Source organism: Oncorhynchus mykiss, chromosome 8, assembly GCF_057628025.1.
Source record: "Oncorhynchus mykiss isolate SJ-2025 chromosome 8, ASM5762802v1, whole genome shotgun sequence".
Lineage (NCBI taxonomy): Eukaryota > Metazoa > Chordata > Actinopteri > Salmoniformes > Salmonidae > Oncorhynchus > Oncorhynchus mykiss.
The window spans coordinates 75,289,665-75,317,500 of NC_143029.1; the positions used below are offsets into that span (position 1 = coordinate 75,289,665).

General features: G+C 44.6%; 1 protein-coding gene across 2 annotated transcripts in view; it reads right to left on the minus strand.

The window, feature by feature from the left end:
* Nucleotides 1–24,467, minus strand: part of LOC110530980 (disabled homolog 1) — a 73,167-nt gene extending 48,700 nt beyond the window's left edge. The window contains exon 1 of one of the 2 annotated variants that reach the window (XM_036986176.2): nucleotides 24,042–24,467. The gene's annotated coding sequence lies outside the window, so the exon portion shown is untranslated. The remainder of the gene's footprint in view (nucleotides 1–24,041) is intronic. The other variant, XM_090182591.1, reaches the window with a different exon arrangement.
* Between the last annotated feature and the right edge of the window lie 3,369 nt (nucleotides 24,468–27,836).

Here is a 27,836-nt window from a genome sequence, read left to right on the forward strand (position 1 = left end):
AACTTTTAGTCTGTGAGCGTTTCACTGTTAGTCTGTGAGCGTTTCACTGTCGCCCCGCGAGCATTTCACTGTCGCCCCGCGAGCGTTTCACTGTCGCCCCGCGAGCGTTTCACTGTTAGTCTGTGAGCGTTTCACTGTCGCCCCGCGAGCATTTCACTGTTAGTCTGTGAGCGTTTCACTGTTACTCTGTGAGCGTTTCACTGTCGCCCCGCGAGCATTTCACTGTTAGTCTGTGAGCGTTTCACTGTCGCCCCGCGAGCGTTTCACTGTCGCCCCGCGAGCGTTTCACTGTCGCCCCGCGAGCGTTTCACTTTTAGTCTGTGAGCGTTTCACTGTCGCCCCGCGAGCATTTCACTGTTAGTCTGTGAGCGTTTCACTTTTAGTCTGTGAGCGTTTCACTGTCGCCCCGCGAGCGTTTCACTGTTAGTCTGTGAGCGTTTCACTGTCGCCCCGCGAGCGTTTCACTTTTAGTCTGTGAGCGTTTCACTGTCACCCCGCGAGCATTTCACTGTTAGTCTGTGAGCGTTTCACTGTTAGTCTGTGAGCATTTCACTGTTAGTCTGTGAGCGTTTCACTGTTAGTCTGTGAGCGTTTCACTGTCACCCCGCAAGCATTTCACTGTTAGTCTGTGAGCGTTTCACTGTCACCCCGCGAGCATTTCACTGTCGCCCCGCAAGCATTTCACTGTTAGTCTGTGAGCGTTTCACTGTTAGTCTGTGAGCATTTCACTGTCACCCCGCAAGCGTTTCACTGTTAGTCTGTGAGCGTTTCACTGTCACCCCGCAAGCATTTCACTGTTAGTCTGTGAGCGTTTCACTATTAGTCTGTGAGCGTTTCACTGTCGCCCCGCGAGCGTTTCACTTTTAGTCTGTGAGCGTTTCACTGTCACCCCGCGAGCGTTTCACTGTCGCCCCGCGAGCATTTCACTGTTAGTCTGTGAGCGTTTCACTGTCACCCCGCGAGCATTTCACTGTTAGTCTGTGAGCGTTTCACTGTCGCCCCGCGAGTGTTTCACTGTTAGTCTGTGAGCGTTTCACTGTCGCCCCGCGAGCATTTCACTGTTAGTCTGTGAGCGTTTCACTGTCGCCCCGCGAGCGTTTCACTTTTAGTCTGTGAGCGTTTCACTGTCGCCCCGCGAGCATTTCACTGTTAGTCTGTGAGCGTTTCACTTTTAGTCTGTGAGCGTTTCACTGTCGCCCCGCGAGCGTTTCACTTTTAGTCTGTGAGCGTTTCACTGTCACCCCGCAAGCATTTCACTGTTAGTCTGTGAGCGTTTCACTGTTAGTCTGTGAGCATTTCACTGTTAGTCTGTGAGCGTTTCACTGTTAGTCTGTGAGCGTTTCACTGTCACCCCGCAAGCATTTCACTGTTAGTCTGTGAGCGTTTCACTGTCACCCCGCGAGCATTTCACTGTCGCCCCGCAAGCATTTCACTGTTAGTCTGTGAGCGTTTCACTGTTAGTCTGTGAGCATTTCACTGTTAGTCTGTGAGCGTTTCACTGTTAGTCTGTGAGCGTTTCACTGTCACCCCGCAAGCGTTTCACTGTTAGTCTGTGAGCGTTTCACTGTCACCCTGCAAGCATTTCACTGTTAGTCTGTGAGCGTTTCACTGTTAGTCTGTGAGCGTTTCACTGTCGCCCCGCGAGCGTTCCACTTTTAGTCTGTGAGCGTTTCACTGTCACCCCGCGAGCGTTTCACTATCGCCCGCGAGCATTTCACTGTTAGTCTGTGAGCGTTTCACTGTCACCCCGCGAGCATTTCACTGTTAGTCTGTGAGCGTTTCACTGTCGCCCCGCGAGTGTTTCACTGTTAGTCTGTGAGCGTTTCACTGTCGCCCCGCGAGCATTTCACTGTTAGTCTGTGAGCGTTTCACTGTTAGTCTGTGAGCATTTCACTGTTAGTCTGTGAGCGTTTCACTGTTAGTCTGTGAGCGTTTCACTGTTAGTCTGTGAGCGTTTCACTGTCACCCCGCAAGCGTTTCACTGTTAGTCTGTGAGCGTTTCACTGTCACCCTGCAAGCATTTCACTGTTAGTCTGTGAGCGTTTCACTGTTAGTCTGTGAGCGTTTCACTGTCGCCCCGCGAGCGTTTCACTTTTAGTCTGTGAGCGTTTCACTGTCACCCCGCGAGCGTTTCACTGTCGCCCCGCAAGCATTTCACTGTTAGTCTGTGAGCGTTTCACTGTCACCCCGCGAGCATTTCACTGTTAGTCTGTGAGCGTTTCACTGTCGCCCCGCGAGTGTTTCACTGTTAGTCTGTGAGCGTTTCACTGTCGCCCCGCGAGCATTTCACTGTTAGTCTGTGAGCGTTTCACTGTCGCCCGCGAGTGTTTCACTGTTAGTCTGTGAGCGTTTGACTGTCGCCCCGCGAGTGTTTCACTGTTAGTCTGTGAGCGTTTCACTGTCGCCCCGCGAGTGTTTCACTGTTAGTCTGTGAGCGTTTGACTGTCGCCCCGCGAGCATTTCACTGTTAGTCTGTGAGCGTTTCACTGTTAGTCTGTGAGCGTTTCACTGTCGCCCCGCGAGTGTTTCACTGTTAGTCTGTGAGCGTTTCACTGTCGCCCCGCGAGTGTTTCACTGTTAGTCTGTGAGCGTTTCACTGTCGCCCCGCGAGTGTTTCACTGTTAGTCTGTGAGCGTTTCACTGTCGCCCGCGAGTGTTTCACTGTTAGTCTGTGAGTGTTTGACTGTCGCCCTTCGAGCATTTTACTGTTAGTCTGTGAGCGTTTCACTGTTAGTCTGTGAGCGTTTCACTGTTAGTCTGTGAGCGTTTCACTGTTAGTCTGTGAGCGTTTCACTGTTAGTCTGTGAGCGTTTCACTGTTAGTCTGTGAGCGTTTCACTGTTAGTCTGTGAGCGTTTGACTGTCGCCCCGCGAGCATTTCACTGTTAGTCTGTGAGCGTTTGACTGTTAGTCTGTGAGCGTTTCACTGTCGCCCCGCGAGTGTTTCACTGTTAGTCTGTGAGCGTTTCACTGTTAGTCTGTGAGCGTTTCACTGTCGCCCCGCGAGTGTTTCACCAGGGTAATGATTCAAGTGCGCTTATGAGGCAGATAATCTCATGTACCGTTGAAGTCGGAAGTTTACATACACCTTAGCCAAATACATTTAAACTCAGTTTTTCAAAATTCTTGACATTTAATCCTAGTAAAGATTTCCTGTTTTAGGTCAGTTAGGATCACCACTTTATTATAAGAATGTGAAATGTCAGAATAATAGTAGAGACAATTATTTATTTCAGCTTTTCTTTCTTTCATCACATTCCCAGTGGGTCAGAAGTTTACATACACTCAATTACTATTTGGTAGCATTGCCTTTAAATTGTTTAACTTAGGTCAAACGTTTCAGGTTGCCTTCCACAAGCTTTCCACAATAAGTTGGGTGAATTTTGGCCCATTCCTCCTGACAGAGCTGGTGTAACTGAGTCAGGTTTGTAGGCCTCCTTGCTCGCACACGCTTTTTCAGTTCGGCCCACAAGTTTTCTTTAGGATTGAGGTCAGGGCTTTGTGATGGCCACTCCAATACCTTGACTTTGTTGTCCTTTAAGCCATTTTTCTACAACTTTGGAAGTATGCTTGGGGTCATTGTCCATTTGGAAGACCCATTTGCGACCAAGCTTTAACTTCCTGACTGATGTCTTGAGATGTTGCTTCAATATATCCACATAATTTTCCTGCCTCATGATTACATCTATTTGTGAAGTGCACCAGTCTCTCCTGCAACAAAGCACCCCTACAACATGATTCTGCCACCCCCTGTGCTTCACAGTTGGGATGGTGTTGTTCGGCTTGCCTCCCCCAAACATAACGACATAAACATATTTTTGCTTCATCAGGCCAGAGGGCATTTCTCCAAAAATTACGATCCTTGTCCCAATTTGCAGTTGCAAACCGTCTGGCTTTTTTATGGCAGTTTTGGAGCAGTGGCATCTTCCTTGCTGAGCGGCTGTCACGTTCTGACCTTAGTTCTTCTGTTATGTCTTTGTTTTAGTATGGTCAGGGCGTGAGTTGGGTGGGTTGTCTATGTTAGTTTTTCTATGATTTGCTATTTCTGTGTTTGGCCTGGTATGGTTCTCAATCAGAGGCAGCTGTCAGTCGCTGTCCCTGATTGAGAACCATATTTAGGTAGCCTGTTTTCTATTGTGTTTCGTGGGTGATTGTTTTCTGTTTTCTGTTGTGTGTCTGCACCAGCCAGAACTGTTTTCGGTCGTTCTCTTTGTTATTTTGTTTTTTCCGTGTTCATTTAATAAACATGGACACATACCACGCTGCACCTTGGTCCTCACCTTCTTCCACCAACAACGGCCGTTACAGAATCACCCACCACCAAAGGACCAAGCAGCGTGGTAACGGGCAGCAGCAGCAACAGCAGCGATATAAGGACTCCTGGACATGGGAGGAGATTCTGGACGGCAAGGGACCCTGGGCACAGGCTGGAGAATATCACCGCCCCAAGGCTGAGCTGGAGGCAGCGAAAGCGGAGAGACAGCGGGCTATGTATCGCACCGGCACTGGGGACACCGTGCGCCTCCTCATACCACTATGAGGAGGCAGCACGGCAGCGCGGTTGGAAGCCCGAGAGACAGCCCCAAAAATGTATTGGGCGGGGGCACACGGGAGTGTGGCGAAGTCAGGTAGGAGATCTGCGCCAACTCCCCGTGCTTACTGTGGAGAGAGAGGGACCGGGCAGGCACCGTGTTATGCCGTGAGGCGCACGGTGTCCCTGGTGCGCAGGCATAGCCCGGTGCGATACTCTACTGGTACACCTCCATTTGACTCAAATTATGTCAATTAGACTATCAGAAGCTTCTAAAGCCATGACATCATTTTTTAAAACATTTCCAAGCTGTTTAAAGGCACAGTCAACTTAGTGTTTGTAAAATTCTGACCCACTGGAATTGTGATACAGTGAATTACAAGTGAAATAATCTGTCTGTAAACAATTGTTGGAAAAATGACTTGTGTCATGCACAAAGTAGATGTCGTAACCGACTTGCCAAAACTGTAGTTTGTTAAAAATAAATTTGTGGAGTGGTTGAAAAACAAGTTTTAATGACTCCAACCTAAGTGTATGTAAACCTCTGACTTCAACTGTACTTCTCAGACAAGTACTTCTCAGACAAGTACTTCTCAGACAAGTACTTCTCAGACAAAACCCTCCAAGTGTCAGAGAAGACAAGGGAAGGCATTTTCCCTCCCTGTCACAAAGAACCTTATCGTAATGTCATTTTCATTGTGATATGCCTCATTGTATTAGTTAGATGACGGAAGAGTGATTTAATGTGATGTATGACAGCTTTTCTAAACCAGTGGTATGTAGGTCACGCACATTTATAAACACATTCACGCACGCACAAACACACAAACGCCCACGTACGAGCACACACACAAACCACTCTTTCAAAAACACACACAATCTGCTCTGTGTTTTAACAGCTTCCAGTGTCTCTAATTATTTGGGTCAGAGTTAATGAGTGATGGAGAGTCATGCGTTGGTGTGTGTGTTCATCACAGCTTCTCCTCTCATTCTGAGCTGTTAGGAGTCAGTCTGTCAAAGCCTGGAGACTTTATTTATTCATTCAGCTCATTTATATTTCTCATGTTTTTAGTGTGAGGGATTGAGCGAACATGTCCTTTTTGAAGTAAGTCAATTTCACTTCAGTTTATTCTACACCTCCATACTCGTGTCTTTACTCAGTTTAGGAGACGAGGAGAGAGAGCGAGAGAGAGAGAGATATTTCAGGGGGCTAATTTAAGTAAAACAGATTTTGAGAAATGAAATCATTCTCAGGGGATAGTCCGCCCCCACCCCTGCCCCCACTATCCCCCTCCCCAGTCAAAAAATCTGGTGCTGTCGTCGTAACGGGATTAGCTAACAAATACAGCCTCTTGCCGTGTGAGGAAGGAAGCCTGATGAAATATGACAACTCTCTCCTCTTATCACTGAGAACATCAATCACTGAGTAAGCCATTGATTTTTGTGGAGGGAGTCAGTCACACACCTTTGCATGGCAAAGCCAGAGCCCTTGAGAATCAGGTATATATAACCTGTCATGCGGTATAAATGGAGTACGATGTGATGTGCTCAGAGTATGTTTTTGCAAAGACAAGAAAACGATTATCCCCGAGACATTCAATACGACACATACAATATTATAATATTAGTTAATTTTTCCATTAACATTGGAACTGATTTAACATTCTTTTGATTCCATTTTTAGATGTTGCCAACATGGTGACATATTAAATGATCTTTAACCAGCTCCCTGGACATACATAGTAATCAAACGACAAGTTAGGTTCCACTTCAGATCTTTACAATTTGATGTTAATCTGTGACTGCCTGTATCCCCTGATACTGAGACATGACAAACACAATTGATGTCCTGAATTTCACCAAAGGAAAAATTGAAATCGCATCAAAAAACTGATTTATAAATAAATACTTATAATATTAAATATTAAATTCAATCTCCATCATGACATTTAAGCTTCCTTTATGTGTACTGTACATCAGTCATGTTAACCAGCATCACTAGTCATAAACAGAACTAATGATAGGTGTGAATACAAGCCAACATCAAGTCATTCTATTTCCAGTTTATCTGTATTTGTTAATTGAGGCAGCATTTAAAACACAACCTCAGAGTAATATCAGGCTCGGATGGTACGATTAGTCCCTGGCTATCTGACAGATGGGTAACAGAGGTTGGACGGTCATCCATCACCAGCTACGACCTATTACACCTCTAGAACCAGCCTCGGCAGACATCACACTCCAGCCTGTGTGTGTGACGTCTGTCGACTAGCAGGCCCGGCCTGTCCCAAGATCATCTGTGTGGGTTACTGTGTTGCCAAGGCTGGCGTGGCCTGGGGGTGGTGGGTCTGTTTGTTTGACAGACTGGCTTTGGCACCTAGCACCGGTCATCTTTGTTACAAAACGCCCCCCAGCTTATGGATGGGGACAGGAGTGCCACAACCTGCCTGAGCTAGCTGCAGTGCCAGCCCGGCACCTGCGAGACTTGCCCTGCTGTTTTACCTCGTGTCACCTAGGTTGGTCCCAGCCAACAGCGACCATGTGCTCTCTACAGTACTTCAAGGGCTAATATGTTCTAAAATATGAGTGTTTTTACAAGGTTTCTTCTTTGGGCTTGACACATTTCAGGAGGCGTTACCTCTATGGATTCATCCATTGTTATCAAGCTCTCACAATGAATGCTAGTCTCTAGTCTCTGGTGTCCTATCAAGTGCCTGATAGCCCTCCATTATGAGATAAGACATCATTTGCTGCTGGTGGATAGCTAATTAGCTACTTATAATTGGTTAACCGCTCTATATGAGCCACACAGCGGTCTTTGATGTTACACTTCACTGTATCACTGTTTCCAGGCTACCAATTAACTGTGTTATTACATCTGTGAGCCCAAACAAAAAGGTTTTACAGTGCAAGATCTTGGTGGATTTTTTTATTTATTTATTTCACCTTTATTTAACCAGGTAGGCAAGTTGTAAACAAGTTCTCATTTACAATTGCGACCTGGCCAAGATAAAGCAAAGCAGTTCGACATACAACGACACAGAGTTACACATGGAGTAAAACAAACATACAGTCAATAATACAGTATAAACAAGTCTATATACGATGTGAGCAAATGAGGTGAGATAAGGGAGGTAAAGGCAAAAAAAGGCCATGGTGGCAAAGTAAATACAATATATCAAGTAAAACACTGGTATTTGGTATTTTCTGGTAGCTTAATTAGGCCTACTTTAAATTATTATTGAATTAAATTGGTAATACAATTAGCTTATAATGATGTACTTTGTAACCAGGTAGTTTCCAAATATATACTAGATCATTATGGGCCCATAAATGTAATTATTACTTCTGTTTTCTCTTCTCAGATACTAGGTGTGCTGCAGTTGTCTTGCCTGGCATTATAAAACAAATGAAATAATTCCAAAAACATTATACCGATAATCAGACACACCTCACTGCCTAATGTAAGGAAAACGATTACTGTTTAAACCCAGGTGTTAACAGTGAAACTGATTAGAGAGAGTCCTTTTCATAGTGCTGGACAGAGCAAAAGACAGTCAAAAAAAGATAGATTTCTGATTGAACCGTCTGTCTGGCCTTCCGAGAGGACCGATGGCATCTGATATCAGGCTGCCCCTTCATGCCCCATTAGTTAACCTCATTCCTGACATGATGGAAGAGCTCTGGGCCTAGCCACTGAAAAGACAGTGTGGGGAGGAGAGAAAGAGGAAGTGAGGGAGAAGAGAAAGAGGAATGAGGGAGAAGTGAGGGAGAAGAGAAAGAGAAATGAGGGAGAAGTGCGGGAGAAGAGAAAGAGGAATGAGGGAGAAGTGAGGGAGAAGAGAAAGAGGAATGAGGGAGAAGTGAGGGAGAAGAGAAAGAGGAATGAGGGAGAAGTGAGGGAGAAGAGAAAGAGGAATGAGGGAGAAGTGAGGGAGAAGAGAAAGAGAAATGAGGGAGAAGTGCGGGAGAAGAGAAAGAGGAATGAGGGAGAAGTGAGGGAGAAGAGAAAGAGGAATGAGGGTGAAGTGAGGGAGAAGAGAAAGAGGAATGAGGGAGAAGTGAGGGAGAAGAGAAAGAGGAATGAGGGAGAAGTGAGGGAGAAGAGAAAGAGGAATGAGGGAGAAGTGAGGGAGAAGAGAAAGAGGAATGAGGGAGAAGTGAGGGAGAAGAGAAAGAGGAATGAGGGAGAAGTGAGGGAGAAGAGAAAGAGGAATGAGGGAGAAGTGAGGGAGAAGAGAAAGAGGAATGAGGGAGAAGTGAGGGAGAAGAGAAAGAGAAATGAGGGAGAAGTGCGGGAGAAGAGAAAGAGGAATGAGGGAGAAGTGAGGGAGAAGAGAAAGAGGAATGAGGGTGAAGTGAGGGAGAAGAGAAAGAGGAATGAGGGAGAAGTGAGGGAGAAGAGAAAGAGGAATGAGGGAGAAGTGAGGGAGAAGAGAAAGAGGAATGAGGGAGAAAGAGAAAGAAACATACTGTTCTCTTCTGTTCATGTGATGCGTTGCAGCAGTATACTAATTTTCCTCCTGATCACTTCAGGTTCACTGGATACAGCTGGTACACTACATTAGTATTTGCCAGCACAGTTGCTTCTTTACCACGCGGATTTATGTCAAAATAAACCTTGGAGCAGTGCACTCACTTAGCCACAGCTTCAACAGGGCCAGGCATGGGTGGGCACAGGGTTAGAGAGGGTCTGCCCTCTAAAACGCTCCTACATTAGCCAGTTTACCAGCTCAGCTTCCAGCACAAAGGGCCGCATTTAATAGGGAGAAGAGGGAACTTTAAGTCTGGGATGTGACATAAATGAGAAAACATACGGCTTCCACACACAAATCATAGAAGTTGTGAGTCTTACTAAGGTTTCTTTGAACTACATTCAATAGCTGTATATTGCTGAGATTGATGCTATGCCATTGTATCATCAAAGGCATATTTGTACTCAGGAATGAGTGTAGCAACTACCTTGCTTTGGCAACAGTAATAAACCAAGCAAATTACACAGATCAAAAGAAAATACAATTCCCACTTATTCATGTACATCTACATTATATGCTCTATAAGTCTTCTATCGTTCTTCATGTCAAGTCTCAGCTTGTCGGTTAAGAGCGTTGGGACAGTAACTGAAAGGTCACTGGTTGGAATCTCCAGCTGACGAGGTGAAAAATCTGTTGCTGTGCCCTTGAGCAAGGCACTTATCCACAGCGACTTACACAAACAATTATGGTTAAGAGTGTCTGCTAAATAAGTAAATTGTAAAATGTCTCATTCTATAGGTCTGGTCTCCTAACGTGACTCCTACTGTCTAGAAATACAGGCCGTGTGCATGCTGCTGTGTGTTAGTCTGCGTGAGGAGAGGCTGGACCAAGGTAGCCTGGGATGAGTAATTGGGCAGTAGGAAGCTCCAACCCCCTTCGATGTCTCTCTATGGCTTCCCTGAGGAGTCTTTAATTCACTGTTGATTTGCTCTGTTGTTGTGCTCTGTCTCAGTGTCTAAACAGTGTGTTCAAACAGCCTATTTAGCACATTCAGTGGGCGAGAACTGGGCCGGCTCCAGGAGAGGAGGCCATGAGGAACACTCAACCACCTCGTATTCAACCAAGACAACACATTTCTCTGGCCCTTTTCCTCTCTCTCTCTCTGTCTCTCTCTTTATCTCTGTATTTTTGTACCAGCCTTCCTCCATCAAAATCATCCTCTCTCTCTCTCTTTCTCTCTCTCTCTCTCTCTCTCTCTCTCTCTCTCTCTTCTCTCTCTCTCTTCTCTCTCTCTCTCTCTCTCTCTCTCTCCCTCTCTCCCTCTCTCCCTCTCTCTCTCCCTCTCTCCCTCTCTCCCTCTCTCCCTCTCTCTCTCTCTCTCTCCCTCTCTCTCTCTCTCTCTCTCCCTCTCTCTCTCTCTCTCTCCCTCTCTCTCTCTCTCTCTCTCTCTCTCTCTCTCTCTCTCTCTCTCTCTCTCTCTCTCTCTCTCTCTCTCTCTCTCTCTCTCTCTCTCTCTCTCCCCCCCTAGTTATGAACAGAGAGTTGAGGCAAGTTTTCTTTGAACATTACAAAACTAGACAGAGTAGCTCATTATTTCATGCAGCTAGTAATTAATGAAACTTTTAAAGGTTATTTTTCCATCTCCGTGTTTAACTTTGAACTACAGTAAATAAACAGCTGAGAGATGTCTCCCATAATTGCTAAAGGGTCATTGATACAATAAAACATGTGTGAGCTGAGCCAACACTATGTCAACTCAACTGTGACCACAATATTTAGCTGAGCCAACACTATGTCAACTCAACTGTGACCACAATATTTAGTTGAGCCAACACTATGTCAACTCAACTGTGACCACCATATTTAGTTGAGCCAACACTATGTCAACTCAACTGTGACCACCATATTTAGCTGAGCCAACACTATGTCAACTCAACTGTGACCACCATATTTAGCTGAGCCAACACTATGTCAACTCAACTGTGACCACCATATTTAGCTGAGCCAACACTATGTCAACTCAACTGTGACCACCATATTTAGCTGAGCCAACACTATGTCAACTCAACTGTGACCACCATATTTAGCTGAGCCAACACTATGTCAACTCAACTGTGACCACCATATTTAGCTGAGCCAACACTATGTCAACTCAACTGTGACCACAATATTTTGTCATGACAGAGTTTTTATTATGGTTTTAATACATTTGAATACAAAAACATCTTGATTGTAGAGTATTGTAGTCATGTGGTTTGAAGGTCAATCACCTTAACAAACCGCTTCTGTGAGACAGAAAATAACTAACCGTCTTGATGCACAATGTGACTGGGAAAAACCATTGGCATTGCCAGGGAGTCTGCTCTGTTGACTAACTGAAAGGTCATCTGAAAGGTCATCATTTGGAACATGCTTTACATAGCCACCAGGGAAACATTGGTTGAGTCAAACGTTGTGTCAATGTTATTTCACCATGCCTCATTATCAACGTAATCACATTGCATCAACCTGGCTTGAATTAATTAGCCAAAAGCCATCAACATACACCGTTAAGCAGGGATGTCAAACTCATTCCACAAAGGGCCGGGTGTCTGCAGGTTTTTGGTTTTTACTTTCAATTAAGCTCTAGACAACCAGGTGAGGGGAGTTCCTTACTAATTAGTGACCTTAATTAATCAATCAAGTCCAAGGGAGGAGCGAAAACCGCAGACACTCAGCCCTCTGTGGAATGAGTTTGACACGTGTGCCGTTAAGACTTAAACCCGGAAGTACTAATGAAGAGGTGAAAGATCTCTTTTCTAAGAGAGCAGTTCCAGTAAACACAGACAATCATGCAGTCAAGAAACAAAACATTGTTCTTGCCTTAAATTAACCCAGGTTTCAATTAAAAATCGTTTCAAGGTTTGGTTGGCTTCAAATTGAATTCACGCTCACAGACAACTCAATCAAATATCAATCAAGGTTGGACATTTATAATACCTGATCTCATTGCCCAGAGGGCAGGCTGGTATTTCTTAACCTTGTTCACTAACTACATGCCAGATATTGATGTGGTGGTGGTGATGATGATCTCCTTCACGCACGCGCCACACACACACACACACACACACACACACACACTACACACACTACACACACACACACACACACACACACACACACACACACACACACACACACACACACACACACACACACACACACACACACACACACACACACACACACACACACACACACACACACACACACACACACACACACACACACACACACAGACTCGCTCCTTCATCTTCTCCTATCCCTCTTATTGTGGTGCAGTCTGTCAGCTATAGTAATTAGTTGTGCTCCCAACACACCTCAACGTCTCCTCAATGTTGCTCATTAATCTCACATGAGTGATTAGGCCACGAAGCACCATAACGAATGGAGCCGCCGCGGCGGGAGGCGGGAGGGAGGTGTGAAACTGGGTGTGAAACTGTTGTCATCTCATATGTTATCACACTCAGGAGATTAGCTAGGGATATAACCACACCACAGCCCATTGGCAGTTAATCATGCTGCTAATGATAAGTGAAATATTCTTGCTGTCGCTACAATGGCAACCGCCAAGGTCATGGACTCACATATTGCTTGGTTGGCTAGCCCCTTTAGTAATATATGAAAAGTTATCTACGACCAGATATGGGATGCTCCTGGTACAGTAAAATCTTTTAAGTCTTCAGAACAAGGGTCTCCAATTCTCAAGACTTGGCTGTGTATTTCTGGGTCTCAGGGTAACAGTCCTGATTTAGGATCAGTGGAGTCTTTTAGATAATAATGAATACAGTTCTATATACTATATGGACAGGAAGGATCATAGAGCAGCACTCCTACTCTGAGATGTTTTGTGAATATTTACAATATGAGGATTTTATTTACAAAACACTATATCCACAAATCTTTTAAATTAAAAATGATTGCTTATGTGTACCTTCATGTGTGTGTAAAATATTACTGCTCTCAGATTTTTTATTAATAGATTTTAGATGTGTTTTTCATTGTTTAGGTGGAATGGAATGTTTGTATCCTCTATATTTGACTGGGATTTTTTATTTTACCTTTATTTAACTAGACAAGTCAGTTAAGAACAAATTCTTATTTTCAATGATGGCCAAGGAACAGTGGGTTAACTGCCTTGTCAAGGGAAGAATGGCAGATTTTTACCTTGTCAGGTTTGGGTTTTGATGTTGCAACCTTTTGGTTACAAGTCCAACGCTCTAACCACTAGGCTACCTGCCGCCCCCATGATATGTGCTTGTCTTAAGATGAATGCACTGACTGTAAGTCACTCTGGATAAGAGCATCTGCTAAATGACTCAAATTTAAAATATTACTGTATAAAATTTGTAAAATATTGATGTCACAAATGTATCATTTGTACAGTATTTTTTTATAAGAAATGTAGTTATTTGTCACATTTGACTGTGTAAAGCCTAGCAATACTACATACTTCTCTGAGAGCGAGGTGGATATATAGCGTTTGCAACAAAACATGATTATTTGTCTCTCTGAAATGAAACCATCAAGTGATAGATATTAAACAACCCATGCCAGCATCAGATAGTGATAAAACACACCAATCTCTTTCATGATTTCTTTAAACAATAAAAGCTAAATTACCAACATTTCTAAAAATGTATATATAGAGTTTTGGAATGAAACTATTCATATTGTCTTAGCACTGGGTAAACAAAAGTCTGCAAAACAAGACCAGTAGTGAAAACCCTGCTTTAAAATATGATTGTCTAAAGTAACATCTTGACAACGACTTCTGTAGAGGAGAGTTTAAGTAATGTGGAAGAACTGGAATCAGACAAAGTGGGGCAGAACAATGACATCATGTCAGAGGCATGATGTGACTGACGATGCCACACTGTGCTATTGTGCTCCTTCTGCCAATATTATGTAGCTAGCCAGGGTAGGATGGTCCTCTTTGCATGGTGTTAAACCTCTCCTACAGAGGACATCTCTACTATACACACACACATACAGACATTACAGGCACCTTGACACACATACACAAACACACACACACACACACACACACACACACACACACACACACACACACACACACACACACACACTGTACACACTGTACACACTGTACACACTTTACACACACAAACACACACATTAGAATCATATAGGAGATCTGACCTCAGCAGCTGTATGGAATACTGGTTCTACTCCACAGATAAGGCCAAACAACAATGAAATCTGGCCGAATTAAACCCACGCAGTTGAGAAAACAGAGTTGTGTAAACAAGGCATTTCATTACAGTTTTTTTTCAATCGCTTTGGTGCAATTTTCACAAGCACAGTGCCTTCAGCAAGTATTCAGACCACTTGACTTTTTCCAAATGTTGTTAAATTACAGCCTTATTCTAACATGGATTAAATAAAAAAAATCCTCAGCAATCTACACACAATACCCCATAATGACAAAGCAAAAACAGGTTTTTAGAATAGAAAACACAAATACCTTATTTACATAAGTATTCAGAACCTTTGCTAAGAGACTCGAAAATTAGCTCAGGTGCATTCTGTTTCCATTGATCCTCCCTGAGATGTTTCTACAACTTGATTAGAGTCCACTTGTGGTAAATTCAATTGATTGGACATTTTCAAAGGCACACAGCTGTCTATATAAGGTAACCACAGTTGATAGTGTATGTCAGAGCAAACACCAACTCTTCCTAGATCTGGCCGCCCAGACAAACTGAGCAATCAGGGGAGAAGGGCCTTGGTCAGGGAGGTGACCAAGAACCTGATTGTCACTCTGACAGAGCTCTAGAGTCCCTCTGTGGAGATGGGAGAACCTTCCAGAAGGACAACCATCTCTGCAGCACTCCATCAATCAGGCCTTTATGGTAGTGGCCAGACACAAGCCACTCCTCAGTAAAAGGCACATGACAGCCCACTTGGAGTTTGTCAAAAGGCACCTAAAGAGCCTCAAGCCATGAGAAACAAGATTTTCTGGTCTGATGAAACCAAAATGGAACTCTTTGGCTTGAATGCCAAGTGTCATGTCTGGAGGAAACCTGGCACCATCCCTATGGTGAAGCATGGTGGTACCAGCATCATGCTGTGGGGATGTTTTTCAGTGTCAGGGACTGGAAGACTAGTCAAGATCGAGGCAAAGATGAACGGAGCAAAGTACAGAGAGATCTTCGATGAAAACCTGCTCCAGAACACACAGGACCTCAGACTGGGACGAAGGTTCACCTTCCAACAGAACAACGACCCTAAGCACACAGCCAAGACAATGCAGGATTGGCTTCGAGACGGGTCTCTGAATGTCCTTGAGTGGCCCAGCCAGAGCCCAGAATTGAACCCGATCGAACATCTCTGTTGAGACCTGAAAATAGCTGTGCAGCAACGCTCCACATCCAACCTGACAGAGCTTGAGAGGATCTGCAGAGAAGAATGGGAGAAACTCCCCAAATACAGGTGTGCCAAGCTTGTAGCATCATACCCAAGAAGACTTGAGGGTGTATTAGCTGCCAAAGATGCTTCAACAAAGTACTGAGTAAAGGGTCTGAATACTTATGTAAATGTGATATTTCCATTTTTTTTTTTTTATATATTTTTTTTTTCTGAAGGCTCTGTATGTGGTGAATTTTCAAAACTTTGTACAAAACTGGTAACACTTGTAACGTGGCAGGTATCATATTATTAGAAACATCAGGTTAAGCAGGGACTAGTTTGCATCAAGCCTGTCTTGAGAATTTGGCCACAGGTTCTCATCAAAATCACAGTGAATGTCTTCATTGTTCATGCCCCTGGGGAAAAACCTTTTGACATGGCAAATCCAAGCCTGATATAGGTCTGGATTGAAAACGTTTGCCTCATCCATGACCCGAAGGACGGTGGTACTCTCATGGGGATGGCAATCATGCATCTTCCACCTGTATTGTATTTTACAGTATTGTATTGTACTTATTATATATTGTAGTGGTCCTGCATCACTCAGTTAGTAAGAACATGGCACTAGCAACACCAGAGTTGTGGGTTCGATTCCCACTGGTGTCAGATACGTAAATGTGTGGACTAACTGTTGTCACTTAGCATAAAAACGTCAGCTATGTAAATGTCATATATTATGGTATTACAGTACTGTATTGGCCAATGACCTTTTAGTAAATCAGTGTGTGACCCTGTCAACAAAAAAAACAGCAACTTAATTTTAGATGAATGTTTAGTCAATTGAGTCTTAATGCACGACATACAGTACATGATCTGATCTTGTCAAAATCTGATTTTTTTTCCAAACTTACTGTGAAGTAAAATCATAATAGTCATCATAGTACATTATACGGTATATTACACTTTATAAGTTTCTACTTTACAAACATACATTTCCAATATGTTGTTCTCAAAATCTGTAGTAGACAAACTAGTATAAAATATATAGGTTTACCAAATGGTTAAGTGTTTGTCAATTAAGAGCAGTCCGATTAAGTAAGTAATAATGTAATGTTTTTTCCAATCCACATCATATTATATGTGATAGCCTATATTTGACTCCAGTGGTGTAAAGTAACTAAATAAAAATACTTTGAAGTACTACCTAAGTAGTTTGTTGGGTATCTGTACTTTACTATTTATATTTCTTTGACAACTTTTCCATTTACTTCACTACATTCCTAAAGATCAGATGTACTTTTTACTCCATGCATTTTCCCTGACACCCAAAAGTACTTGTTACATTTAGAATGCTCAAGCAGAACAGCAATATGGTCCAATTCACACACATATTAATATAACATGTTGTCATGCCTCTGATCTGGCGGCCTCAATAACACAAATACTGTGTTTTTAAATGATGTCTGAGTTTTGGTGTGTGCCCCTGGCTGTCTGTAAATAAAACATTTAAATTAAAATTCCTGCTGAAAACAGAAAACATACAGACACACCACTTCATCTAGCTAGTACTCCTGAAACATGACTCACACCATCAACCACACATGGAGTACTACTCTAGTCTGAGGTAGGTTAGTATCAAGTGGTGAAGGGATGAAACTGTAGAGACCTTACTACTCAAAGGTGATGAATGCTCTGACACTGACGGAGCCTCCTCTAGTCCTCTAACTCTAGTGCATCTGTGAGAGCAGATGAATGGGGAGGAGTGTTCGATAAATTGGGTCACACGAACATGGGGTTTCTGGGTAATGCGGTGAAAACGCTTGAGGAGTTGCAGTTGGAACAGCACGTGTTGGAATAGACAAATTGGGGCAGAACTCCTCTGACGATGAGTTCCCCCATCTCCTAAACCTACAACCATGTAAGTGGGTTTTACCTACTTTTACACACACACACACACACACACACACACACACACATTATAAAGACACACATATGCACGGACACACACACATGCACACAGAGTACACACACATATGCACGCACCTGCAGAGACACATACATACACACACACACATACACATACACATACACATACACATACACACACACACACAGCGAGAGAGAGAAATATATCCCTAATGCAACACATGAACTGTGTTGTATTACTATTGCTTGATGTATATAGCACACAATTGAATATGTGCTTGAAGGGCTCTTCTCTACCCCTTTCTCCTTCCATTTGTCTTGGTCAGTGAGTCTGTTACCTTGGCACTGATAAGGTGAGTGAGTCTGTTACCTTGGCAGTGATAAGGTGAGTGAGTCTGTTACCTTGGCACTGATAAGGTGAGTGAGTCTGTTACCTTGGCAGTGATGAGGTCAGTGAGTCTGTTACCTTGGCACTGATAAGGTGAGTGAGTCTGTTACCTTGGCAGTGATGAGGTCAGTGAGTCTGTTACCTTGGCACTGATAAGGTGAGTGAGTCTGTTACCTTGGCAGTGATGAGGTCAGTGAGTCTGTTACCTTGGCACTGATAAGGTGAGTGAGTCTGTTACCTTGGCACTGATAAGGTGAGTGAGTCTGTTACCTTGGCACTGATGAGGTCAGTGAGTCTGTTACCTTGGCACTGATAAGGTGAGTGAGTCTGTTACCTTGGCAGTGATGAGGTCAGTGAGTCTGTTACCTTGGCACTGATAAGGTGAATGAGTCTGTAACCTTGGCACTGATAAGGTGAGTGAGTCTGTTACCTTGGCAGTGATGAGGTCAGTGAGTCTGTTACCTTGGCACTGATAAGGTGAGTGAGTCTGTTACCTTGGCAGTGATGAGGTGAGTGAGTCTGTCACCTTGGCAGTGATAAGGTGAGTGAGTCTGTTACCTTGGCACTGATGAGGTGAGTGAGTCTGTTACCTTGGCACTGATAAGGTGAGTGAGTCTGTTACCTTGGCACTGATAAGGTGAGTGAGTCTGTCACCTTGGCAGTGATAAGGTGAGTGAGTCTGTTACCTTGGCACTGATAAGGTGAATGAGTCTGTTACCTTGGCACTGATAAGGTGAGTGAGTCTGTTACCTTGGCAGTGATGAGGTGAGTGAGTCTGTAACCTTGGCACTGATAAGGTGAGTGAGTCTGTTACCTTGGCAGTGATGAGGTCAGTGAGTCTGTTACCTTGGCACTGATAAGGTGAGTGAGTCTGTCACCTTGGCAGTGATGAGGTGAGTGAGTCTGTTACCTTGGCAGTGATGAGGTGAGTGAGTCTGTTACCTTGGCAGTGATGAGGTGAGTGAGTCTGTTACCTTGGCAGTGATGAGGTGAGTGAGTATGTTACCTTGGCAGTGATAAGGTGAGTGAGTCTGTTACCTTGGCAGTGATGAGGTGAGTGAGTATGTTACCTTGGCAGTGATGAGGTGAGTGAGTCTGTTACCTTGGCAGTGATGAGGTGAGTGAGTATGTTACCTTGGCAGTGATGAGGTGAGTGAGTCTGACACCTTGGCAGTGATGAGGTGAGTGAGTCTGTTACCTTGGCAGTGATGAGGTGAGTGAGTCTGTTACCTTGGCAGTGATGAGGTGAGTGAGTCTGTTACCTTGGCAGTGATGAGGTGTGTGTCTGTCACCTTGGCAGTGATGAGGTGAGTGAGTCTGTTACCTTGGCAGTGATGAGGTGAGTGAGTCTGTTACCTTGGCAGTGATGAGGTGAGTGAGTATGTTACCTTGGCAGTGATGAGGTGTGAGTCTGTCACCTTGGCAGTGATGAGGTGAGTGAGTCTGTCACCTTGGCAGTGATGAGGTGAGTGAGTCTGTCACCTTGGCAGTGATGAGGTGAGTGAGTTTGTCACCTTGGCAGTGATGAGGTGAGTGAGTATGTCACCTTGGCAGTGATGAGGTGAGTGAGTCTGTCACCTTGGCAGTGATGAGGTGAGTGAGTCCGGTACCTTGGCAGTGATGAGGTGAGTGAGTCTGTTACCTTGGCAGTGATGAGGTGAGTGAGTCTGACACCTTGGCAGTGATGAGGTGAGTGAGTCTGTTACCTTGGCAGTGATGAGGTGAGTGAGTCTGTTACCTTGGCAGTGATGAGGTGAGTGAGTCTGTTACCTTGGCAGTGATGAGGTGAGTGAGTCTGTCACCTTGGCAGTGATGAGGTGAGTGAGTCTGTTACCTTGGCAGTGATGAGGTGAGTGAGTCTGTTACCTTGGCACTGATGAGGTGAGTATGTTACCTTGGCAGTGATGAGGCAAACTAGATTTGGGGATGGATAGATCTCTGTAATCACATGCTGCCTCCCCTTGGCAATGAGGAGTGAAGTCAATATTGAAGCGGATACAGACAAGAGGCCTCTCTTTTCCATTTCTCTCTCTCTCTCTCTCTCTCTCTCTCTCTCTCTCTCTCTCTCTCTCTCTCTCTCTCTCTCTCTCTCTCTCTCTCTCTCTCTCTCTCTCTCAATTCAATTCAATTCAATTCAAGGGCTTTATTGGCATGGGAAACACGTGTTAACAAAGCAAGTGAGGTAGATAATATATAAAGTGAATATATAAAGTGAAATAAACAATAAAAATTAACAGTAAACATTACACATACAGAAGTCTCTCTCCCTCTCTCGCTCTCTCTCTCTCTCTCTCTCTCTCTCTCTCTCTCTCTCTCTCTCTCTCGCCCTCTTTAGATTTATCTACAGCTCTGCAGCCTCATACTTCAATAGATGGATGGTTATTTCAAATGGTGCCAACTGGCCCTACATGAGTTGAGCTGAAGGTCACAGTGACTCATTTCAATAGAGACTGGGCTGGGCAGCTCATTTTAGTAGTACTGAGACTTGGCGGGCGGCTCATATCAATAGAGAGACTGGGCGGCTTTGTATTGAAAAACCCACCAAAAATATACCCATACAGAATATCGATTGGAAAACACCAAAACACCTGTGAGCTGGATTATGGTTTATATCAGACTTAAAGTCACATAAGTAGGCTATATCACAGTCATACAGTGATACTACAAAAACTATAGCAAATTGTATGGTACAGTAGAAACTCTGGTACAGATTGCATTGGAACCTGGAGGCATATGGCAGGCTGCCTCACACCTCCCAGACAATTGAGTCTTAATGATTCATTGGTTTGGCATGCTACATCTCCCCAGTGATGGTGGGTGTCAGTGATGCACTGGAGATTCCATGCAGTTCCTTGGAAGTGGAGTGGCCAGAAAGAGTGATGGCTGAGAAGGCTGTTCTGGCTCAGTGTCCAGGCCAGATGCTGTAGTCTGACTCTGTGGTTCACACACCCACTGACAAACTCCACCCTCTCACTCACTCTTCATCAGATGTTTCAGGTCAAATCAACTATTATTCTGTCTGCACAATAAAATAATGATGATTGTGACTTTTCTACACCATTTGTTTCAGACACAGTCTTCAGATTTGGGATCAGCTGACCTCATCATTCAAACTCCCATTATAGAAAATGTAAAAATTGCCTAATCCAGATAGATATCTCAAGATGTTTTCATTTACCACACGATTTGGAATATGTCTTAGTGTGTCACTATGTTATTCCTTCTGTCCAGTGATTCCCATCAAACTTTTATTTGAGGACAGAAGCACCTGTCATGATGACATAACGCCAACCAAACACCTGCCTGAAACAAACTCCCACAATTCACTTAATCTGAACAAAGTACTGCATTGTACCTAATCTAAAATGTCTGCCTCCTTTTCACCCCTAACCTGCACCTGTCCTCTTAGCTAACATCTTCTTTTATTGTGACAAGCAAGGTCGGGAGAGGGATACGAGCACAATGAGAGTTCATTCTTATTTGAGCTAGCTCAGTGAATTAAATTCTTCTAAAAGATTTAGGCCGCTGCAGCGACAATGTTCTTCTATACAGCCCTACATGTTCGTGTCTATGTTTCCACTGCTCTTGAAGATGCAGCACCGCAGGGCCTTACGGGAGGAGTCCTGTGGGAGTTCAATTTGAGGTAATGCTACTGCAGTAACAATACAGAAGAGAAAACATCAGATTTAAGAAAGCTTTCAGTAGGACAAAAGAAGAATCACATCACTTTGGAAAAGTGGAGAAGAGTAACAAAAACAAGCAAGCATTAGGAGCGTGCTTCACGGAACAACAACCAACAGGATAGGTAGGCTATGTTGTTCATTTTTGTAATATCAGATTTCAGGGAAACAACATGAAATGTAAAAAGAGAACATCCTATTTCACCCTTTTTCTTTTTACACTAGTTTCAGATTGGGGAAAGGCATTATAGTCTTAATCCGTTAGCACAGCTCCCATACTCCCTCCCTGGTTCTGCTGCCTGGCTGTCAGGAGTTTACATTCCACAGGGAGAGCAACAAAGATCTGCTTGCTGCAGAAGTTAATAATCTTCAATGTTTTTGTGCCGTACCATCTAAGCCTCACAACCCACCAGAGGATTGCAAGAAACTGTTATGGGACTGCTGCATTAAACTGAATATTTGTGAATTTGTGAATTTGTGGTGTGGGGTGTGGTGTGGGGGGTGTGGTGTGTGGTGTGTGGTGTGTGGAGTGTGGTGTGTGGTGTGGGGGATGTGGTGTGGGGGGTGTGGTGTGGGGTGTGGTGTGTGGGGGGTTTGGTGTGGGGGGTGGGGGGTAATGTGGTGTGGGGGGTGGTGTGTGGGGTGTGTGGTGTGGGGTGGTGTAGGGGGTGTGGTGTGGGGTGTGGGGGGAGGGGGGGGTGTTGGTTCTTCTATCCTTGCGGGTCCCTAAAATCCCCAAATGTTCCCACAAGGATAGTAAAACAAGGAAAATTCTACCTCGTACCCGTGACGGCAAAACCTATTTTGAACTAAGGGGTTAGGATTAGGGTTAGGAGTTATGTTTAAGTTTAGGGTTTGGGTTATGGGTTAAGGTTAGGGTGAGGGTTAAGGTTCAGGTTATGGTTAAGGGTTAGGGGTTAGGGAAAATAAGATTTTGAATGGAAATACATTTTAGGCCACCTCGAGGACAGAATAACATAACGTGTGTGTGTGTGTGTGTGCGTGCACGCGTGTGCACTGCTTCAGCTCTGATGGGTAGCAGGACTTTTCTTTAAAGGCATTTACTGCGTTTGGCAGATTATAGAGGAAGACACCCCTGAACCCTGCCACTCTGCCCCCTGCAGTGCTACATCATAGACACTGTTCTTTGTGGATAAACAGTGGAGCCACACCACAAACAGGGCCTCAGGCCTCTAAACCAATCAATCACTCTGTTGTTCACATCATTAGCTGTTAGAATCTAATTCAATCTGTGCCACTGCTATCTGGAGCAGTCTGACACCAGCCAGCCACTCAAGTAATGCCTTTTTCCTATCACTTGTCTTCGAGGTCATCGCTGGTTGAAAGGTTGGTTGAGCTACTCCTTCAAATGACCTGTTGATGCAGACACCACTGACCACCATACTGTACATATGGTTGAATCTTCTACGGTCTCCTCCATGTAGGAAATTATTAGTGATAGCCCAATGAACAATTACACTGAGCTCACTGCCCATTCTCTGTCCAGTGCCAGCCAAAAGGATGGATGGGTGGGTTGGTTGGTTGTTATTTTTTCCTCAAGAAAATGTCTGGTTGAGTCTGGTTCTTTTCAAAGTCTCGCCCATCCATATAAATATGATATTGATAGTCCATCAATAAAAGGTCTAAAGCATGAGGAATTTCTGGTTAATTATATTTTAACAGAATCCAAATAGAACATCTCGACTCCACACACTAACCTATAAAACTCCACACAGCCCACCCACAACTCCCTCTCTAGGAGAAGACACGACCATAAATGAAGGGGTGATTTGACGCGGTGAAGCAGCAGAGACAACCCCCAAGCGCACATGAAAGCTCCTCCAAACACCAACATTTTTCACAATAATGAACCGTGATTAGTAGGCCTAGACCCCAAGCATATTCTATGATTTCCCGGCATCACTGAGCGCTTCGGTTCCATCCACAGGTACCGCACGCTGCATCCCGATTCAAACGGATGCAAACACAGACCGTTATAGTTGGTGCGCATACTGTTCGAGTACCACAGCTTGAACTGCAACAAGGGTAACCTATCTATCATTAAGTTCAACACACGTCTACTGTCAAATGTATTTTCATTTCGATTTCCTATATACAAATATCCACTCAAATTGCAAACGCTCCCGGTGAGGCGTTTGGAGTGCTTAATCTGCATGAAGGGGGCTTGTCATTCCAACAGCGGACCTTGGACGGAGCTGGTGTGTGTGGTTCCCCTGAAATTAAAGTATATTCTTAAAATGATCCCCTGTCATACTGCATCAGAATAGGAGTCAGACAACTTTCAAATTAAAATTATGGAAATGTGTCTGTGCGCATTATATTCCGGGCAACTGCGACTGGTTAACAGAGGATCCGGTATGTAGGCTACAGCAATACAACATTCAATTCAGAGAAATAGCCTAGGCTACATAATGATAAAGCCTCATCTCTGAAATCGAATGATTGTCATTCGGTCACCTAAATGGACAGTTCTAACAACAATTCTCATCAGAAATCAAGGCAAAAAACGTGTAGGTGAGCTCTTTAGCATCACATAACATAGCCTAACCCCAACTTGATTGTAAAATAGCCTATAATATAGAATATGTTTACTACAGATCTGACACTTACCCTTTCATATGACAGCTATGCTGAAATTTCCAGTTTAACCGTTTTAATCCAAATCAGGTTCCGGTTCGTTTGCGCGATCTGTTTTCGCTTCTTAGAGAGAAAAAAATCCATTCCTTAATTCCATTTGCCGGACACGCACGCAATAAAATCACATTGGGTCGACTCTCATTTTTCGACAATTTTACTATTTCAGTGTTTCGTGGACATATCTTATTTTTTATCTTATTTTTAAAATTATTTTACCGCCGCTGAAGTTGCCTAGTTACCCCTGTCTCTCATTCAAGGTGGCTCAAGCGCTGTATACAGCGGCCAATCATAAAAGCAGCCCTGGATTAACTATTTCTTGGCTCCGCTATTCTAGTTTCAAGCTAAAATTAGGGAAGTGGGCGGGGAAAGTGGGCCCCCGGTGACAGAAAAAAAAATAATGTGCACGGAGAATAATGTAGAAAGGGGGTTCCGTTAGAGTGGATTGTCTGGATTGGAGGGGGAGGGGAAGAGGAAGAGGATTAAGCGTTTCACAAAAATAAAGGGGGGAAGGGGCAGAGGGAGACCAGTTGCCCATGGACTTGTAGTTCTCACACAGAGAGCACACAGCAGGCTTATCTTGGACAATATCTACAATGAATGATCCCAGCCTGAATATGAAAACAGCCAACCATGACAGATATCTTCCTCACCTCACCTCGCTCAGAGAGGAGGAGGTAAATGTTCTCATGTTGTTTCGACAGTCAAATATCTGGCAAATTTCTGGAAATCGCAAAGATCAATCCATCAGGCTCCTTAACCAGCCATCATCTTGATCCTTAACCACCCATCTATCAAGACCACCCCCCCACCCCGCTCATCCATCCCTACATCCCTTCATTCTGCCCCATTGAGTCTCCTCATCATAGGCCATATTGATTTCTATTTCCCCCTCCAACAGTGGGGTGAAAGGTTTAGTCAGCTTCAATCACTGTTACACGGCCACAATGACACCACCTGTACCTTTCTGTTGTTGCGTGAGGTGGGTGGGCCGGGTAGGAGGAGCTCAGAGGAGAGAGTACACCCCCCCAAACCCACACACATACACACAAACACACACACACCTCACCCCTGACTTGAGTTGGACTCTGAGCGTACCCGGCGGGCCGCACAGGGCAACAGGCCTTGTGCATTATAGATGAACAGTTGGGGGTCTGTGTGTGTGTGTGTGTGTGTGTGTGTGTGTGTTCAGATGAAGGCTGCTGGCGCTGCAGTACTGTTCTCAGAGAGGCAGGTCCTAGTAGGGGGTAGGAGTTCTAGCTAGCAGTGTGGGACTTCTCTACTCATCATCGCAGGGAAAATCTGCACATTCTGCAGAAAACAGATATTTCTGCCTGACATCATTCTATATCAAATAGAAGTTTCCTGCCATCCAAGTTTGTCTAGACTCTATACTGTGCCATATAATATGAATTTGACATCAATGTCTAAGCTGTCTAAATGACATTATTTCAAAACATAAGGAGAATATATTTTGTAAGAGAGAAAAGTTTTCTGTCTATTATTCAAATGGACCAGTATTGTGTTCTCGCCTTTGTGTGTGTGATTGATTAGTTACTGACTGCAATCCATCCTTCACATTACAAATGGCAACGGCAGGGTTGGGGTGGCTCCCCTCTCCTATATATGGCCCCACTCCCCTATATGTGGGTGTGTGTGAGAGAGAGAGAGAACTTGAGTATGGTGTTGTGTATCACAAACAGAGTGGTTGATTCACATGTCGCACTTGTCTTACCCACACAGTAATCTCAATGCTTTTTACAGATGGAGTCTGTCTTTCCCTTTTTGTCTGCAATCTCCATGTTTCATGAAACATCAAGAGCCACACACACACACACACACACACACACACACACACACACACACAGGACTTTGTTTATCAATCAGAAGCCGTTGTGTGGTTTCCTAATCCCCTCTAACCCAACCTCCCACCTCCCCACCTCCCACCCACCTCCCATCTCCCCTCTCCCCTGCCACCTCCCTCTCCCCTGCCACCTCCCTCTCCCCTCTCCCCTCCCACCTCCCTCTCCCCTCCCACCTCTCTCTCCCCTCCCCTCCCACCTCCCTCTCTCCTCCCCTCTCCCCTCCCCTCCCCACCCACCTCCCCTCCCCTCCCCCATCTCCCATCTCCCATCTCCCATCTCCCATCTCCCATCTCCCATCTCCCATCTCCCCTCCCCCTCCCCCTCCCTCTCCCTCTCCTCCTCCCCTCCCCTCTCCCCTCCCCTCCCCTCCCCTCCCCTCCCACCTCCCTCTCCCCTAGCTTTCCCCTCCCCTCCCCTCCCACCTCCCTTTCCCATCTCCCCTCTCCCTCCCTCGGCCATCAGCTCCAGCGTTGCCCACCGTACTGTACCTCTCTTAGATATTCATCCATCTTGCCAATAACAACAAAACAGGTCAGTGACATCACTGTGGTCAGGCAGCTGGGTCCTGTGAGGCAACAACTAATCCTTAGTTTCCAACACACAGACAAAGGAACCACATCCGGGCAAATCAAATGTTTAGAGAGGCGGGAGTCCACAGGACTTACATATGGCCCACATTGTTATCATTCCACCCTAACAAGTTCACGCTTGCCCAGCCATGTAGGCTATACCTTCCTTCACAGGATACTGTGTTATGTTTGTTCTCAGTAATAGGTTATGCCTGTGCCTTATTATGAGCGAGACGTATAGAGGAAATATTTTTTTCCCCTTTTCCCCACTGTTCCCACATCTGCACATCCATCAGTTTTGATTTCCATGTAGATGGGACTCCATTGATAGTAGGGGGAATCCCCCTGGAGAGACGAGGCAGAACGAGGCAGAGCAATGAGATAGCGATTCCCCACAGTTCAGATGGAGATGTGAACAAAGACAAAGAGAGAGAGAGAGAGAGAGAGCGAGCGTCATCATCTAGCTGCTGTTGTTAATCTCCATTCAATCCAATATTAGCTAGATCCAAAATCCCCATCATCACCGTCATGCCTGTGGCTGTTGATTAGTAATCTCTCTCATGAGAATATGGTGGCTGTTACCCCCCAAAACCGCCATAGGAAACCCCATAGGGGATGAGATCAATCAATCTTTCCTGGTTACACATTTACATGGTTAGCTGTGTTTATAGGAACATTACACAACACATACTCCGACACATACAGAAATGTTATTTGACATGAATATACAGTTGATGATTCCTCTAATGCTCTCTCACACAAATCCCTAAAATGCTTTGTTTTTCTCATACAGGCTTTATGTGGGACAGCTGACTTTAGAGCCTCATCATTGTTTGGTTGGTGATTCAAATGTGCTCATGACACCGAAATAGTCAGACTGACCGATGGGGAGGGGGGAGAGTCTCTCTTAGAGGGGTCTCGGTGGAACAGGCGATAATGGGGTGTTTTAATGTTGTCTGTTCTACACATCGAGCTCTATGATAATGGACTATTTTAATCAAGTCTACAAATAATCTCATTGTGATCCAGAGTCGTTGATGGGGAATAGTCAGCGATGTTAGCATTCAGATTAGCATCGATGGGAGAGCTGACGTTGATAAACGACGCATGACCTTTGACCCTTTGGTTCTCAGTGCCAAAGTTGATCCCACACTGCCTGCCTCTGCCTAATTGCAGTCCCATCCATTACCATTAAGTTAGCATGACTAGCTAATACATAATGAAAACTCCCATAGACTTTGCTAAGCTAAGACTTAAGGCTATATTGAACAGAGACCACACAGAGAGAGACACCAGTGAGAGTGTAGCATTGAGATAAGAGACTCTCAGGTTATATA